Consider the following 18,829-nt stretch of genomic DNA (forward strand, 5'->3'; position numbering starts at 1 on the left):
AGGGGGACCTCCACTCCGGGGCTCGAGGCCCAGAGCACCCCTCTCCTGGAGCAAGCGAGCCGCGAGGGGGAGTCAAAACCCCTCCAAGGCACACACATCTGTGCACCAGCTCCATGTGCTTCTATGTTCTCTCCCTTTCTCTCTGTGCCCGGCTCTCTCTGCTTTTGTCTCTCTAGGCCGTTTTTTTTGTTGTTGTTTGTTTTTTTAGTCTTTATTGAATTTATTACAATATTGCTTCTGTCTTATGTTTTGGTTTCTTGGATGTGAGGCATGTGGGATCTCAGCTCCCCAACCAGGGATTGAACTCCCTGCATTGGAAGATGAAGGCTTCTGGACCTGGACCACCAAGGAAGACCGCCGTCTCTAGGCCTTTTGTTCCCCTCTGTCTCTGTTTCTCTCTGTGTCTTTCTCATCTTTCTCTCTCTCTTTCTTTCTTGTTCTCATTCTCCCTCATATTCTCTATTCTCAGAGAATCTCTGTTGAATTAAGGAGTCTTAATCCCACCAGACAGATGGTAAGGGAGCCCCAAGGGATCACTGAGAGATCAGCTCTGGGTCAGCCAGGGGCAGGGCCAGGCCAAGAATCCAGGGCTTGAGTGTCCCAAATGGGTTGAACGCTCCACCTCCCCACCAAGCGGGGTGGCCCAGAGAAGGCTGAGGAGACCACCTGTGAGTCACTACCCCCCTCCTCCCTCTGCCCAGAGCTCTCTGAGACACTGCCCCTTCCTACCACAGGGGTGGGGTAAGTGCCCCCTTTTCTCTCCCTCCACTCCTAGCACCCACTCCCCCCTCAGCTGGGGCAGTATTGGCCTACGCGTGCATTTTACCCTCTGACCCTCCCTCTGACAACCTTGGCAGCCTTCCCCACCTCAGCACTCCAGGGAGAATGGCTCAGTGGTCGGACCAAGTTCCCAGCAACCACAGCTACGGGCTCCTGACCAGAGTGGGTTTGGCTCCACCAGCCCTGGCTCACCCTGGGCTCGCTCCAGCAGCCCAGGGGCTGCGCTAGTGGAAGAGGTGAGAGGGCCCTGGGTGGGGTGGGTCCTGGGAGCCCATCCTGATTTCCAAACACTGCAGTCCAGAACCTGGATGGGGCAGCTGGGGAGGCCCTGACATGAGCCGGGAAGTTGGAGATGAATTTTCACCCGAGAAGAGTATGCGTAGAAATAATAACAGCAAAGCGTCGTGTGACCTGTTCTAAGCAATGTATGCGTTAACTCATCTAATCCCTACCACGGCCCATTATTATCCCTTTTTCACAGGTGAGGGAACCATAGTCTGGAGAGGTTAAATGACTTGCCAAGATCCCAGGACTCCACCCCTGTGGGCTCTAGAGACAGCTCCTGGGCACTTCCCTGGGTCAGCTTGGGAACAGTTCTAAGAGACTGAGCTGAGATGCTCAGATTTCAGGGATGTGCAGTCACAGTCACGGAGGCCTCACGCTGGGTTTAAAGCCCTGCGGTTGCCATCTTGAAATTCTGAGTAATCTTTGAAAAACGGGCCCAGAGTGTTCATTTTGCACTGGGCTCTGCAAATCATGTGACCTGTCCTCACAACAGAAACCATGCCCCCAGAGGTCATTCTCTGGAGGGAAAACTGGCCACTTAGTCCTGCCCCTCTGCTTCTTGCTCACTGGTCTTTGCTTGGTCTTCTTCTAGCTCCTTCTGGGTGTCTGCTGGCGGCCACGTGATCTCTAAGTATGTCTCTTTCTCTGAACAGCACCAACATGAGAAGCCCTAAATACTCCACCCCCCTGCCCTGCCCTGGAGAGAGAAGCGGGGGCAGAGAGCAGCCTGGGCCAAGGTACCCAGGCCCTGGCCCCCAGAGCAGCTGGGTGGGAGGTTTCTGGAGCTGTTCTGTTCCACCCCTCCTCCTGGTGATAGACGCATATCTACAGCGCTCCTGAGTCTGGGGTCGGCTACATGGGTGTGACCTTGAGCCCCACATGCTCAGAGTCAGGAGACTAAGCTCTGCCCCCTGTGCCATTTCCACAGTTCCAGCAGGCAGAGCCCTCTCCCCTCAGAGACAGGGTGCCTTGTGCTTTAATGCATGGATGTTGAGTCATGGGGCCAGTTTCACTCCTGCTGAGGTGAGAAGTTGGACAAGGAGAGATCCTGAACACGGTGAAGAGAGGGCAGGGGCAGAGGGGACACCAGCATTCCATCCAGTTCTGCCACTGCATTTCAGGGGGGCCGGAGCAAGCTAGCAGCCCCCTGGGGCTGTGTTCTTGCAACATTAGAGGGTTAGACCTGAGGGGCTTTCTTTGAGGTCCCTCCTTGGTTTGAGTCAACAGTTTGAGGACTCATGAAGATGGATATATTTTAAAGCCAGCACACTAAGACCAGAATTCTTCTGGTTAGGAGGAAACCCTGAGATGATCCCCAGCCTCAACTCACATCCTATCATCTCAGCTACTCTGAGACTCCAGCAAAGGCCCACATGACACTTTCATCCATCTGGCTTGGGGTCAGAAGCCAAAGCTTGAATGAGTGCTGTGGGCAGAGGGAAGGATGCTCTGGTTGACCGGGTGGTCCCACCTCAATGACTGGCAGTGAGAATCAGAAGTAGGGGGGACATAACTGTTAGAGAGAAGTCAGGGGGAGAGGAGTCAGCTGCTCAAGCCAGCATGACAGCCCACATTCGCTCCATGCAGCCTGGCTGACCCCCTCTCCGGAGGCACAGAGCCCTCCAGGCACCCCTCTATTGCGACATGGCAGACGTGGCCACCTGCATTCCCTCTGAGGCATGAGCTTCTCCAGGGAGACCACACCTCATTCATCTGACTGTCTCAGCACCCAGCTAAGGATCTGGCAGAGTCCCACCCACCACCCCTTCCCTAACCTTTCCCACCCCAATGCTGAGCTTTATCTATATTTATCTATTTCCTGCTTTATCTATACCTTAGCACACCAGACTGTGAAGTAGAAGTTCGCCTATTTGTCTGCCACGTTTGACCGTGAACTTGCTGAAAGCAGGAACCACACTTCTCCACCCTGTGTCCCCGTCTCAGGCCCTCACTCAGGGCCACAGACTCAACAGGTCTTCAGTTTATGTCTGTTCAGTAAAGTCATTGCAAATGGTGACTGCAGCCATGAAATTAAAGATGCTTGCTCCTTGAAAGAAAAGCTATGACAAACCTAGACAGCATGTTAAAAAGCAGAGACATCACTTTGCCGACAAAGGTCTGTCTAGTCAAACCTCCGGTTTTTCAAGTAGTTATATATGGATGTGAGAGCTGGACCATAAAGAGGGGTGAGCACCGAAGAATGGACGCTTTTGAACTGTGGTGTTGGAGAAAACTCTTGAGAGTCCTTTGGACAGAAAGGAGATCAAAGCAGTCCATCCTAAAGGAAATCAACACTGAACATTCATTGGAAGGACTGATGCTGAAGCTGAAGCTCCAGTAATTTGGCCACCTGATGCGAAGAACTGACTCAATGAAAAAGACCCTGATGCTGGGAAAGATTGAGGGCAGAAGGAGAAGGGGACGACGGAGGATGAGATGGTTGGATGGCATCACAGACAGTGGACATGAGCTTGAGTAAACTCCAGGAGATGGTGAAGGACAGGGAAGGCTGGTGTGCTTCAGTCCCTGGAGTTGCAAAGAATCGGACATGACTGAGCAACTGAAGAAGCCACCCAGCATACAATTCTCATGAAATAGACATCCTTGTGCCCAAAGAGGCCATAACAACTTCCTGTTCGTTTTAAAATTAGCATGTGCCGCATTTTCCTTGCATGATTCCTTAATGTGATCTCTTCTATCTGGAAGAATGGCACCCGTAATTACAGGAAGCGCGTTTGTGTGTGCCCTGCCGACTGCACTTCCTGCTTGGCAGGGGCGGGAGGGGCACCACTCAGGTCGTCCAGTTGCCCGTTTCCCATTCGGAGTTGGGGATGGACATAAATGTGGCCATTCCCTGGCCCAGTCTCAACACCCACGCACCAGAGGCCTTGGGATGGTCACAGGAAAGCCGACAGCTCAGCGTTCTGCACATTATAAGCCTAGACTAGGGGCTAAAAATGGCCTCAGGAAAAACCAGCCATAGTTGATCAAAGAGTTCTTCCCGCTTGGAGGAAACCCCCCAGAGCATGAGCTCATCCCACGCTGCTCCCAGGAGGAGTCCAGATCTCCAGATGGGAAGCAGGCTGGTGGGCCAAACTGCCCTGTCTCCTTAGTGACGTCCTTCGCCTAATCCCTGGGGTTCCGATCGTGACAGGAGATCTACAGCTTTGCCCCCACTCCCCACCGGCCTTGCCAGGCTTGTCCCGGGGCCTGGGAGGGCGGGAAGGGCCGGAATCCAGCTCCTAGCCCCTGCCAGCCCAGCAAACAAGGCCTCAGAATACAAGCGAACAGTCGCAAGTTCAAGGGGACCTGGAGTTTGTGAAGGGCCACTTCCCAGACCTCCCTCATGTAAACCAACTGTGCCAAGTGCTGAGCAAACTCTGGGAGACAGTGAAAGATAGGGAAGCCTGGCGTGCTGCAGTCCATGGGGCCACAGAGTTGGACAGGACTTAGTAACTAAATAACAATAACAAACCTGTCCTTCTGGGTCAAAGCACTGTTAGGAACCAAGCAGCGTGCAGCCCCGAACAACCCTCCTGTTCTTCCTCTGGCAAGTTGAAGGCTGCACCTCATACTCAACAAATCTTCATTTTGTTGCTTGTAAAGTATAGACGGGGAGAGGCACACAGTATAAGCCCCGGGAAGAGGGGGTCCAGCAGCTGGGGCTTGGGGGAAAAAGTTTCAGGAGGCCTGGCCGGCGGCTGCACTCTTCTGCACCCCTAGGCTTTGCCAGGGCAGACGAGAAAGAGCTGGATGGAAGGAGAGAGAAGCATTTAGCATCCCAGGGCTCAGGGCAAAGCCTCAGTGAGCAGGAAGAAGGCCCGGGCTCTGGTGCTGACTCTGAACAGAGCTGGAGGCAAACATGTGAGTCTCCAGACACCCGACCTGCGCCTGCCCCGTGCAACAAAGACCTAGTTAAGCCTCAGCACCATACACAGGGCCTTGGAACAAGGTGGGGAGAGCAAAGGGGCCCACTGGGAATCAACAGCATTTGCCAACCTCCTTGATAAACATCACTGGCAGCTCCACTGACTCAGAGGCCCCAGGACTCTTAAGTGTGGTTGGGGCAGGAACTTCAGGTTTGAGGGGGGTCGTTTGAGGGTGAAGGGGTACAGCCAGGTAGAAACTCCACAAAGGCAGAGTGACAGCCCTACCCTGGCCACATCTACGGGGAGCTTGGCCTGGGCAACAGCAGATGGAGGTGAGGGACTTGGCTGGAGTCCATGCGGCCAAGGGAAGGGGGCTATGGGCAACCCCTCTTTTCAAAGTCTCGTTTGGCTCTGGGTTTTGTCCTGTGGGGTCAGGGTTTGTAAGGTCTTTGGCTCAAGGGAAGGTTAGCTGGAGACAGCTGATGTGGTCAGGCTTCCAGTTCAGTCCCCAGGCCAAGCAACCTCATTCCTACCACCTTCAGAAACACCCCCAGCCAGGGACTGTCAGGCTTTGCCTTTTTCTTTAGGAAATTCCTTGAATCACTTTGCATTTATCCTCATGGGTTGCCAACTCCCAACACACACACACACACACTCATAAAACGCAATCACACACAACCTTTTGATACCTCCATGGGTTCCCTTCCATCTTTCCAAATGTACAGACATTTCTTTTGGGCCATTTTATGTATTACGTATAAAAATGATATGTGTATTTTTCATTCTGCCCTGTCTACCTAATACATCTCATACAAGTTTTTACGTATAAGCACTGTTTGATAGCACAGCTATTTTAAAAGAGAACAAGTACAGATGCTCATGGGTTTCCAGGTGGTGCTACTGGTAAGGAACCCACCTGCCAGAGCAGGAGACGTAAGAGATGTGGGTTCGATTTATGGGTCAGCAAGATCCCCTAGATGAGGAAATGGAAACCCACTCTAGTATTCTTGCCTGGAGAATCCTATGGACTGAGCCTGGGGGGATACAGTCCATTGGGTCACAAAGAGTTGGACATTACTGAATGACTAATACTTTCACTTTTCACAGAAGCTCATGCATTGCAGGCTGAGGGTGGGGAGAAGGGAGAGAGGAGAGACCTGGAAATGGAAAGGCCAGTCCGTGGAGCTGCAGGCACTGACTGAACACACAGCACAGTGTGCGCCCAGCAGCTCTGGCCCCGGGGACACCCCCTTGAGTACCCATTGAGTTCCTCTGGTCTCAGAGGAGACAGAGGGGAGCAGATCCAAGATCTACAGCAGTAGGGCAGGGGTTCTTAAAGAAGAAAATGCAGAAATCCAAAAATAATCATAGGTGCAAAAACGAAAACTTATTTAGGATGAGAAAAATCAAAACAAATTACAAGTTTTAAAAAGCTGATGAATTCCATAGACATTACAAAATCCAAAACGATATTCCAGATCAGCCTCTGCTTTGCCCAGTTCAGACCTCATTCCCCTCCCCTCCACCTGCTCTGGAGCCATCCACATCGCCCCAGGAGGCACCTCTTTGCCCAGCACAGGGGACATCAGAAACCCACAGGAGCTGTTTGCCTCCCTCCACCCAGGACAGCCAGCGATGAATGCCACAGCCAGCGACACACCTCCTTGAACCCAAACAGACTCTCCTCAGCTTGGCGTCCCCGGAGCCAGATCCCAGGGACGTCCTGACCAACCCCTCCAAGCATCAGGCAAAGTGAAGGGAGCAGTCAGTGGTCTTCACGGGTCGCAGTTAAACTATTTCATCTGTGCAGTTATTACAAATACCTGTCGCCATGGGGACACACGGCGAGGACCCTTCCTGGGCCTGCGAAGGCTCCGGGGCACGGGGGCACCCTGGCTTTGAAGTCTCATCAGCTTCCGGTAGCGACACGTCTGCCAGAGGCCTTCACCCTTCACTTTGTCTGGCTGACTTTATCACAAGGTAAATGTCACTTCCTCCTGAGCCCTAGCCTACGACAGGGCCTTGCTCTTCTCTCTTACAGAACCCTGCTTTTCCCCTGTTGAGTAGTTTCCATAATTGGTAGCTGTATTTCTGTGTGTTTATTGACTGGTGTCTGTCTCTCCCAGCAGACTGTCAGTCCCAGAGGGCAGGGTCCACATCTGTCTTGTCTACTGTGGGTCCCCAGAGTCTAGTCCCCCCAGCCCACTATCCACAATGACAGGGAGAGTAAACAGCCTGCTGCCGTGTGGGACACTGTGTAGGTGTCAGAACACAAAGCACCAAGGGGTGAATGAGCTCCTCTGCTCTCGGCCTGCCCAGTGACCCCCTTCCGGCAGCTAACTGCCTGCTGAGTGCACACAACGCTCAGAGATACACAAAGCCTAAAAGAAAACAAGAGGAAGAAGGAAGAGGTATCAGGGGAGGTGATGGGGAATCATCAACAGAGTGTTACACCTTTTATAGTGTTTATTAAAGATGTGGAAAATATCATATAAAATATGAAAACACAAAAATAGCGTTTGTGGGTGTGTGTGTTTTGTTTTGAACAAATTAGTAAATTCTGGAAGGTTCAAAAGGAAGCAAGACAGGAAGACGGAATGGGATAAACCTTCTATGTCACAAGTGAACTACACTATATTATAGATATTCCTTGATTTACATGATGAGGTTACATCCAAATAAACCCACTGTAAGTGGAAAACGCATTTCATACACCTAACCTGCCAAACATCACAGCTTAGCCAGCCCACCTGAAACATGCTCAGAACCCTGACAGTAGCCTACAGTTGGGCAAAACCACCTAACACCAAGTTATTTTATAATAAAGAGCTGAATCTCTTGGGTAATTTATTTATTACTCTACAGAAAGTGAAAAGAAAGATGTGGGTGCAGAATGGTAGTCAGTGTATCGGCTGTTTACCCTCGTGGCAGCGTGGCAGACAGACCTGCCGCTGCCCAGCATCATATATTGCTAACTTGGGACAAGGTCGGAATTCAAGATTTGAAGTTCCATTTCCATTGAATGCCTTTGCACCATTGTGAAGTTGAAACATTATAAGTTGAACCATTATAAGCTGGAGACTGTTTGTGTATAAGTATTTCTTAGAAATATGAAATTAGTCAGGAAAATAGGTTGGCCAAAGAAATAAGAGAGAAACACTGAGAGATGGAGAGAGGGAGGGAAAGAAGGAGAGAAGGAAGGAAGGAATCATTAAGACCTCAGAACTCAGCAAAATGAGAGAAGTTACGTAAAAGGTTGTAGCGATGTTCGGCCTGAGCTGAAACTGACCTCTCAGCTCTGCAGTGCGGTTCACCTGATGAACGGGACTTCCAAGTGGTGTCACCAGTATGTGGGCCATGCAGTGACTTGGTTTTAGGGAGCAGGACTGGAGCTAGCCACCAGTCTACACTCATCCCACACTACAGAAAGGGCTCCTGCCTGCACTCACCTGGCCTGAGGGAGCTCTGGCCATCACACAGGACAACCTGGGAGCTTCCAGGAGTGGAGGGCTGACACTCCTTCATGTCCACAAGACCTGTTTCCATTGTACCAGAACCCCTCAGGCCTTGTCCACCAGGAGGGGAAGCTGATCACAGGTTTCTGGAAGCAGAACCGGCTCTCCTCCTGGGCCTCCCTGGCAGCCCCTCCCAGCCCCCAGTTCCTCTGTCCCCCCAGGATGTCCTTTGTCTGCAGCTGTGTCTGTGAGCGACTCTCCGCACCCCTTTCTTTAGCCCCTTCTTTCTTCTGTCGGCAGTGTAGCACATGGTCCCCACCCCCCGACTGATGTATTTGAGGAGAATGTGGGGAAACGACTCTTTAATTAATCTCCTGCCTTCATTAATTATTGTAATGGCTTTCAACTTGAGGTTGGGTGGGGAGAGGGTCACAATGCGCCTAATATGTTTTGATGTCGACAAACACATTCTCTCCTTGGCAGAGAAAGAGGCCTGCTTGGGGTTTGGGGCTGTGGAGTGATTTACAGAGAACACCAACATCAGAGAAATTCTCCCACTACAGACTCCTGGGTCGGCTTTCTGGAACTCTCCCTCACCCCCACAGGCTCTTTCTCTCCCCTTAAGATCCGTGTCTCCTTGCCTCACTTGTCCCCCTCTCCCAATGCGCCTCCCTCTGTTAACTCATCTCTTTTTCCCATACTCACATCCCTCTTTTTCCCACCACACCCCTCTCGCTGCCTCTCTCCTCCAAAGCAGAGGAGTCTTAGGTAACGTGGCTGATGAGCAGAATCTCCTGAGCCAACATCATTGCCTACAAGCAAAGGGGCCAGAGTCCTGAAGGGCACCATGGGCAGGAGAGGTGGGAACCGGGTCTGCTCTGGCCTGTTTCTCTGTGGAAAGCCCTCAACTGGCCTCTAGGGGTGTCTCACTGTCTTCATGAGAGCAGGCAAAGGTTACCAGGGGAACCCTGTGTAAACAAAATGCTTGCCAGGCTTTCGTGGATCTGGAGAAGCCTTCCAGGTCTGCCATCAGTAGGGAAAAGACAATTTGGGCTGGCAGGATTTCTGGAAAGAAGGAAGGAGATGGAGCTAAGAAAAACAGTCCCACAAATCACTCTTCAATGAGGTGAGTCTCCACGGCAACCTGGCCAGGGCTGAGAGCCACAGAGGCAAGAGATGCACTGTTGCCATGGAAACCACATCCTAGAAACCCACTGGTATTGGTCCCTGTTTGCCTTTGCAGATGAGGTGCTGGGGGTGGGGGCTAGACCTCCAGGGTCCCTCAGAGAAACGGGATGGAGGAGAGAGGAAGAAAAGAGGGGAGAGAGACAAGGGCAGGAGAAAGAGAGGCAAGAGGGGAGAGGAGATGGAGAGACAGAGAGAGAGGATGACGGAAGGAAGGAGAGAGGAGAGGAAGGGACCAGATGGCCTCTCAGGTGGATGCTGAGTTCTCGGGGCTTTGCCCAACAGCAAAGGAAGTACTCTGTGCACTCAGTATGGGCATGTGTGAGTGAGTGAGGGGAAGGGGCCTGAGCTGGAGCCCAGGCTAAGCCTCATGCCAGGTGGAGCCAAGGCAACTATTGTCCTCCTTGCTTTTACCCCATCATCATTCAAAATGAGTAAATGGAGCACACCCGGGGGTACCTGCTCACTGACCACAGAGCAACTCCCCCGGAGGGTCTGGAACCAGAGGAACCCCATTCGGGGCCTCCGAGCCCTCTGCCCCAGGGTGCCCAAGCACAGGGGCTCCAGAGGGAAGGTGACCGAAGTGGGCCCCAAAGCCGGCCGGCCTCTTGCCCTAATTACTCCCAGACACGGTCTGCGGGTCCCTTTTTCTGGGAGTTAAGTGGCCACTGTGTGCCTAGTGCCACCTGCTGGTGACCACTGGAAGCAAGCCAGCTGTGACTAGAACTGGCTGGTCCTACAGTGACCTCCACTGAGCTGTGGCACCCTCTTCAAGCTAGGTGTCAAACTGGTACCCTCCTTCAAGCCCCTCAGACAGCCTGTGGGCATCATGAACTCTTCAGTCAAATGATCCAGCGTTTCTTTGAGTGTCTTGTCAAGTCAGTTCCCTCGCTGGGCTTCCACATCCCATCTGTGCAATGAAGGTCTGGAAGGGCTCTTTATGGCTTGGATAGTCTGATTCCTGGCCTCAAGCCAGAATCTAGCTCCTATCTGGAGGATTACTTTGAGCCTTAAGGGAGATACCAGAACCCCACCCCAACGTACTGTTCCTTGGGCTTGGAGCTCTATAAACCCCACATGGTTCAGGGGTAGCCTGGCCCAGGAGGATCCAGGGTTTCCCCATCACCCTCCCTTTACCAAGTGAGCCCCACTGAGAGGGAGACAAAGCTTAAGCACAGTCACACACAGCATGCACTACCAGACATGCCCCAGACCCCTGCAAACCCACCTGCTCTTCCTCTGTAGTCTGAAAAATCTCCTGGGTCCACAAAGACTCCTAGAAGTCTGTCAGAGGGGAAGGGAAGCTGGGGAACCAACATTCTTCTAATCAGTGTGGGTGCCCACCACCTCTGAACAAAGAAGTTTCCTACATTTTCTGTAGGAGAGATGCTACTTTAGTGCTTCCTGAGCATCTATGCCTGCTGAACTGTCTGCTGGCAACTGAGAGAGCCAGGGCCATAGTGAGGGAGTTCTGGAGGTGATGGTGGGCACCTTGCTAGCCCAGAAAGGCAGGAAGTAAGTGAAGAGAGGCTTTGGGTCAGGAGAGCCAAGTTCAAATCAAAGCTTCTTCTTAGTAGTTCCATGATCTGTTGCCATTTTCCCATGGCCAACTGGAGGTACTAGCAGCGCCTACCTCCCAGGCTTTTGGTGAAGATTAAATGAGACAATGTGTGAGAAGCCCTTAGCACAAGGCCTGGCCCACAGCAGCACTCATCGTTACAGACTCAGCTCAGAAGGCTCTGGACTTGGACCAGGTCAGTTCGGATTCATTATAATATCAACAACATGTATAACGTGTTTCTCCTGTTAATAACTATTTGTGGAGCATCTATTATGTGCCAGCCACTGTGTTGCACAACAGAGCTAGTGCAACAGAGAAGACAGGGGTGATGCCAGGCTTCACGGAGTTCCTAGTCTGGTGAGAGGCCAGGGAAAGTGGTAGACAGACCTCAAACAAACAGTGACATGGAAAATAAATTACTCTCCATTCGGAAAGGGAAGCAAAAGTGCCAAGGGAGCATGGGACTAGACAGCTGGCCTGATCTGAGTGGTTAGGGAGGCCTGATCTTCCTCTCCCACCTTCAGGCTGACTGAAATAAGAACACAATGGCTGGAGCTTAGCAATCATCTTGGACCACAAGGCAGGGCTGGGGGATAAGATCAAACTACGTGCCTGACAGCTTTGTGAAGGTGCCCAGCCCCTTTCTGTATTGTCTACTTCTGAATTTTTTTTTTCATTTTCCTGAGGGAACATTATTTGAATCTTCTTTAAGAACAGTACTGTTTTTAGATCTTATCTGTCCTTGTCCTCAGAAAGTTCTGAACCACTGGACCGGGGTTAGTAATGAACACGCTGCCTCCTCTTTAGACTGTAAGAATATTGGGGGCAGAGGGGTTGTCCAGCCCAGGGTTTCCTCATAAGAAGGAGTTTGAAGAGTTAGTTTCATTGAGTGGGAAGGAGTTGACAAGAGACAGGAAAAAAAAAAATCACTGAACAGATAAATTAAGGTGGATGTAGTTGGAGAAGGAAATGGCAACCCACTCCAGTGTTCTTGCCTGGAGAATCCCAGGGACGGGGGAGCCTGGTGGGCTGCCATCTATGGGGTCACACAGAGTCGGACACGACTGAAGCGACTTAGCAGCAGCAGCAGCAAACCTGGGGCAAGAAGCCCAAACCATTTCAAATGATGTCTGAAGACAGAGCTAGAGGAGCGTGGGACAGGGAAACTCTGCAGCCAAGGACAGAATCTAGCAGAACAACAGCTGAGGGGATTGAACCCAGGGACAGGACTGATCTCCAGAACAAAATACTTTGGAGGTATTAAAGGGTTCCTCACGAATGGCTTCAACTTGACCCTGACTTTGAATGTAATGTCTAGGGAAGACTCAAGACTTGGGCAGCCAAGAGACCTGGTTTTTAAATCCTGTTGTGCTGCTTACTAGCTGGGTGAATTTAGGTAACTTGCATGACCTCTCTGAGCTTTCGTTTACTCATAAAAGAAGTAAAAATAGATGGAATAATATATATGTACTCCGAAAGGCAATGCCAAAGAATGCTCAAACTACCACACAATTACACTCATCTCACATGCTAGCAAAGTAATGCTCAAAATTCTCCAAGCAAGGCTTCAGCAGTACATGAACCATGAAATTCCAGATGTTCAAGCTGGTTTTAGAAAAGGCAGAGGAACCAGAGATCAAATTGCCAACATCCACTGCATCATGGAAAAAGCAAGAGAGTTCCAGAAAAACATCTATTTCTGCTTTATTGACTATACCAAAGCCTTTGATTGTGTGGATCACAATAAACTGTGGAAAATTCTGAAAGAGATGGGAATACCAGACCACCTGACCTGCCTCTTGAGAAACCTATATGCAAGTCAGGAAGCAACAGTTAGAACTGGACATGGAACAACAGACTGGTTCCAAATAGGAAAGGGAGTATGCCAGGGCTGTATATTGTCACCCTGCTTATTTAACTTATATGCAGAGTACATCATGAGAAACACTGGACTGGAAGAAGCACAAGCTGGAATCAAGATTGCCGGAAGAAATATCAATAACCTCAGATATGCAGATGACACCACCCTTATGGCAGAAAGTGAAGAGGAACTAAAAAGCCTCTTGATGAAAGTGAAAGAGGAGAGTGAAAAAGTTGGTTTAAAGCTCAGCATTTAGAAAACGAAGATCATGGCATCTGGTCCCATCACTTCATGGGAAATAGATGGGGAAACAGTGGAAACAGTGTCAGACTTTATTTTTGGGGGCTCCAAAATCACTGCAGATGGTGACTGCAGCCATGAAATTAAAAGATGCTTACTCCTTGGAAGGAAAGTTATGACCAACCTAGATAGCATATTCAAAAGCAGAGACATTACTTTGCCAACAAAGGTTCGTCTAGTCAAGGCTATGGTTTTTCCAGTGGTCATGTATGGATGTGAGAGTTGGACTGTGAAGAAAGCTGAGCACCGAAGAATTGATGCTTTTGAACTGTGGTGTTGGAGAAGACTCTTGAAAGTCCCTTGGACTGCAAGGAGATCCAACCAGTCCATTCTGAAGGAGATCAGCCCTGAGATTTCTTTGGAAGGAATGATGCTAAAGCTGAAACTCCAGTACTTTGGCCACCTCATGCAAAGAGTTGACTCATTGGAAAAGACTGACGCTGGGAGGGACTGAGGGCAGGAGGAGAAGGCGACGACAGAGGATGAGATGGCTGGATGGCATCACTGACTCGATGGACGTGAGTCTGAGTGAACTCTGGGAGTTGGTGATGGACAGGGAGGCCTGGTGTGCTGCGATTCATGGGGTTGCAAAGAGTTGGACACGACTGAGTGACTGAACTGAACTGGACTTCCCCCACACTGCCTAGTATATTGTGGTTGTTGTTGTTTAGTCTTTTGCTCAAGTCTGACTGTTTTGCGACTCCATGGACTATAGCCCACCAGGCTCCTCTGTCCATGGGATTTCTCAGGCAAGAATACTGGAGTATCAGTATTCAAAGGAAACTGGGCTGAGTGAAGACAGGTGAGTGTGGAGGTACTGGTGGGTGCTACGTTGGATGGGGCTGCACTAGACACAGCCCCCCAAACCTAGAGAGAGCCCACCTCGGTGATGACAGCAAGCCTGGCCTATCACCCCATGAGACTTCTTAGTCCATGTTCTGCCTGGAGGCTCCAGTACCCGGGGCTCTGGATCAAGACAGGCCCCAAGGCCCTTGTCGACAGTCTCTTCCTGGGTGGCCTCAGTCACCCTGCACCCTCCCCTCCTATTCCCTAGGGCTCCCAGCCTAGGTCTGCTACCTCCCAACTGTGCAACCAGGTGTGAGTTGCTTTAAACTATCCAAGCCCCAGAGTTACCATCTGTGAAAAGGGAGAGACGTCTTTTTTTTCTGTGTGGGAGGATGAAACGGGACAAGGCTCCTACACCAGGATGAGACCATAGTAAATTAATTCTAATGAAATTGCATACACTCTCTGCCAGAAACCCAGGTTCTGCTAGTACTGAAATGCAAGGCAATTGTAAGCCTGGTCTGGTTGACCCCAGCACTCACCTGGGGCAGAAAGAGGATGATTTGATGGTGGGATGGAAGTCATGCTCCTGCACAAATATTCCACAAGGTGGCGCCATGGTATAACATTCACAGCCCTTCAGGCCAACAAGCCAAGATTGCTGGGGTCTCCAGGGTCTACCCTGCACAAGAGGAACAGGACTTCATTAGCCAAGTCAGAGCTAAAGAAAGTCTGAAGCTGTATCATTCTTCACAGCTGCCCTCCATCTCCTTCACCTAGATCTTCATCAAAAGTGTGGTGGGAAGACAGTGGGGGAACAGGGACAGCGACAATGGCAATACCAAGCCGTGCCAGCTGCAAAGTTCATTAAGCATCTCCTATGGGAAAGGCTCTGTGGCAGGGACTGTTGAGTTTTAGAGCGGAGAGGGGCCTTCGAGGAAACCCACCCGTGCCGCTTCATTTTTCCAGAATGGGAGGCCAGCAGAGGGTAATGCCTGTCTGTCAGAGGTGGTAGAGGCCAGTCAGGCTCACCTTGGCGTTCAGCATGACACAGGACGATGGGTTTCAGGTGAAGCCTCCACAGGTGAGGGAAAAGCCAGGGGGAGACAGGAAAGTCACTCCATCCAGCTGCAAAGGGGACTGAGGAGACCAACTGGGTGTGACTTTCTAGGCTATTCCTGCCTCACTCTCTCCTGGCACACAGAACACCCTCCCTGACTGTCTGCTGAACGGACTGCCCTCCTGGGACAAAGATTAAACCATCCTGTGAACTTCTTCTTCCAGCCCTGAAGAAGGGGGCATTTCTGTCAGGGCCCCCATATTTCAGAGAAGCACCCCATGGAGTGGTTCAAGGTCAGAGCTACAAGGCCCTTGGGGGTCAACTAGGTCAACCCCCTGTGGTACAGGTGACTCCCAGGAGGGCAGAAGAGAGTCAACAACTCACTCCAATGCCAAAACTCAACAAAATGAAGCAGCTTTCTACACACTAATATGAAGCGTGTCCAGGATATAGTGTTAAATTTAAAAGTAAGAGAAGAAAACGATTTAATTTTCCATTATTTATATTTAAAAAGAAGACAAAATTACTATATTTGTGTTTGCACATATTTGCATAAATAAGTTCTGGAAGGATTTAAAAGATGCTAAGAACAGTAGAGGATGAAGCGGGGAATGGATGGATGGATGAGGAGGAGGAAGGAAGGAGACTTTGCCCGTATGCATCTGTCCATTGCCTGGTCTTTAACCATGCAAATGAATTGTTTTTCAGACTAAATTTTTTAAACATTCTTATGGTTGATTCACGTTGTTATATGGCAGAAACCAACAAAAAATGTAAAGCAATTATCCTCCAATTTAAAAACACTTTTAAATAGCTTTCCCAAGATCATACAATGCTTCCCACAGTTGTAGGATGCTTTCACATGGCAGGGTATGAAATGATTTGTGGTTCACAAGATGATGGTAAGTAATTCACAAACACAGCACTGAGTCCTTCCGTGAGAAAGCCATTCCTTTTTCATTTCTATTCATTCTTCTGAATCCATCAAGGGGAGCGTTTCAGCAAGATGCCAATGGGTCTGTAACACCTCTCCAAATCCTCATAAACCACCTTTTTAACAAAGAAAGCAGGTATCAGACGTAGAGCCTTGACCGACAGCAGTGGCTGCTAGCTAAATGGTGAAAATGGAATCATGTCATTTTCTCTACACTGAATTTACTTGTACTAATATTTATGAGGAATGGCAAGGAACATTGGCCTTCAATTTGCAATAGTACTACGAGTCTTCCTTTTCAAAATACTTTTAAGTAAAATTTGTGTTGCTCTAAAGAAAACTATTATGTAAACCCTAATGCCACCACTGTGTGAGCATGGTATTATCAAGTGCTAGCCTTGTGCCAAAAAGTGCTAAGTATTTCCCATGAATTTATATACTGATCCTCCCGCCAGCGGAAGGTGCAGATGAGGACATGGAGAGGCAGGGACAACGTGGACCTTGCCCAAGGTCACTGGTTGACTGGACGTGGAGTTGGGAATTTGGCATCCAGCCCCCCGTAGGGCCCAGCACCGGAGGGACTAACGCAAGCAGCACAAGGAGGCGTGAGCCTTAGGCCTTGGTCTTCCCATGGTGGCACCCTGCTAGAAAGGCTGCAGGCTTCTCTCTCCATCTAGCTTTGGGGGCACAGCCCTCTGCCCTCCTCACCCTAGCCTGTCCAGTCCTTCAGGGACCCTACATGAGATAATCGGACTTCTCTCCTTGTCGGTTTGCAATGAAAACGTCGCATGTTCAGGAAAGCAGGGAAGAGGGTTGCACCCCATCCAGTGGCTGCGGCCCGGAGCTGGGAAGCTCTAGAGGCCCCCCAGCCAGGCAGCTCATCTAGAATCCTTCCACCCACCCTGTGCCCTCCGCCCTCACAGAACTGATCTGATGGTCACATGGATGCCAGCAGGCGGTGAGGCCTGTGACCACCCTGTCTCTCTCCTCTCTCTGGACCACAGCCCAGTCAGGGGCTGAACTTACCCACAACGCTCCATCAGAATCACCTGGGCGGCTTTGTTAGCGGCAGGTTCTGGGCCACACCCCTCAGCGCATCTCAGAGTCTATGGTGAGGTCTGGGGATCTGCATTTGAAACAAGTCTAGACGTGTGGTCAAGACTGGGCTTGGCCTCAGTCTGAATCCTAGCTCTAACCACTGCTCACTTAGGGGTTGAAGTGAGGGGGGATCCTCGGGTGGATTAATATGTTCTCCAGTGTGCTCAGCGCTGGTGGCTCAGACAGCAAAGAATCAGCCTGCAATGCAGGAGACCTGGGTTTGATCCCTGGGTCGGGAAGATTCCCTGGAGAAGGAAATGGCAACCCACTCCAGTATTCTTGCCTGGAGAATCCCATGGACAGAGGAACCTGGTGGGCTACAGTCCACGGGGTCGCAGAGTCGGGCAGGACTGAAGCGACTCACACACACAGTGTGCTCAGCAGTGAAGGACAGCACTGACAGAACCAGTGACATTCTGCTGACAAATGACACCGAGCACTTAGCACAGTGTCAGGCACACAGCACATTCAGCAAATCCCTCCTGTCCTGACACGAGACACGTAACAAGGCCTCCACTTAAGGAGTGAGAGAAGCAGCTGCATGTCTTCTCCAGCAGGGCGGAGAAGTGGGGCGGGTGGTGACACTGGTCATCAAAGCCCAGCACTGCCCCCAGCCGGCGGTTCTGGCTGCCTGGACGTGGTGACTGCTCTGGCTGAGCCCACTGCACTGGCTCAAGGGGCAGCATCTGAGGAGGAGCTGCAGGAGTTGGAGCATTCTCCCCCCATGCCCCCTGTCCATCTCCCTCACCCACTGCACCAAGCATGATCCCCAAGGCTCTAGGCAGCAGGAAGGACCCAGATCATTACCTCTCATTGGAGATGAGCAACAAGGCTCTAGAGGCTAAGTGAGCCGTCCAAGGTCACAGACCCACAAAGCAGAGCAGAGTCTGCAAACAAACAGGCTTCTTCCAGGGCCCAGCCATCCAGGGTGCGGGGCCTTCTCTGCCCTCATGGTCGGGCATCCCTGGGCAGAGGCTCTGACCACCAGAGCAGGGCTTTTCCCTTACCTCAGAGAGCTGGAGTCCTTGGTTGGAAAGCCTGGCTCCCTGCCTCTGTTAAATGGCCCAAGCAGAGGCCCAGAGCTGGCAACACTGTTTAGCTCTGTCTCAGGCTTGGTGTTTCTTCTGGGGAGATGGAGCTGTGGTCCCCACTTGCAGGCTAGCTGATGGGTGGGGAAGGGTAGAGGGTGTAGAGCAAAGGGCTTGGAACTTGTGGAAGGAAGGGCCCAAGAGGCCACTGGTGCTGGGAGATGGAGCAGCAACAGATGGTGGGGCCAGGAGCTCCTCACCAGACAGCCCCAACTAGGGGGTTGAAAAAGCCCCACGGGGGGACAATGGTTGTCTCCAGCCTCACAGAGGCAGCAGAGGGAATCCAGCTGTGGCTTCCGAGGCAGTCAGGCCACAAATCCAACCTGACATGGAAACACAGGGCTCGGAGGATTAGCCCTAGGGATTAGTAGAAACCTCCACTGAAATCTGCCCTCAAGGTGGCCCAGTCTGGGGGGTCCCATCATGTAGCAGGCAGAATGGTGTGTCGGGGAGCAGAGGAGGAAAGGGGTTTACCTGTTCAGTAAACCTCCAGCTAGGACGCCCACTAGGCCAAGGGCGCGCTCGGCCTCACTCGGCAGTCTGCATCTGGCCACCTCCACCTGCTTA

At 51.1% G+C, this 18,829-nt stretch overlaps 1 long non-coding RNA gene across 1 annotated transcript; it reads right to left on the reverse strand.

Moving 5' to 3' along the window:
• Nucleotides 1-15,626: 15,626 nt before the first annotated feature.
• Nucleotides 15,627-18,562, reverse strand: LOC147342977 (uncharacterized). Its single transcript, XR_015157088.1, has 2 exons — nucleotides 17,103-18,562; nucleotides 15,627-16,192 (listed from the first exon to the last, which is right to left on the reverse strand). It is a non-coding gene; the product is annotated as an uncharacterized LOC147342977 (long non-coding RNA).
• Nucleotides 18,563-18,829: the final 267 nt, after the last annotated feature.

Source organism: Bos grunniens, chromosome 28, assembly GCF_055505025.1.
Source record: "Bos grunniens cultivar Pamir isolate PY7600 chromosome 28, Bosgru_T2T1.0, whole genome shotgun sequence".
Lineage (NCBI taxonomy): Eukaryota > Metazoa > Chordata > Mammalia > Artiodactyla > Bovidae > Bos > Bos grunniens.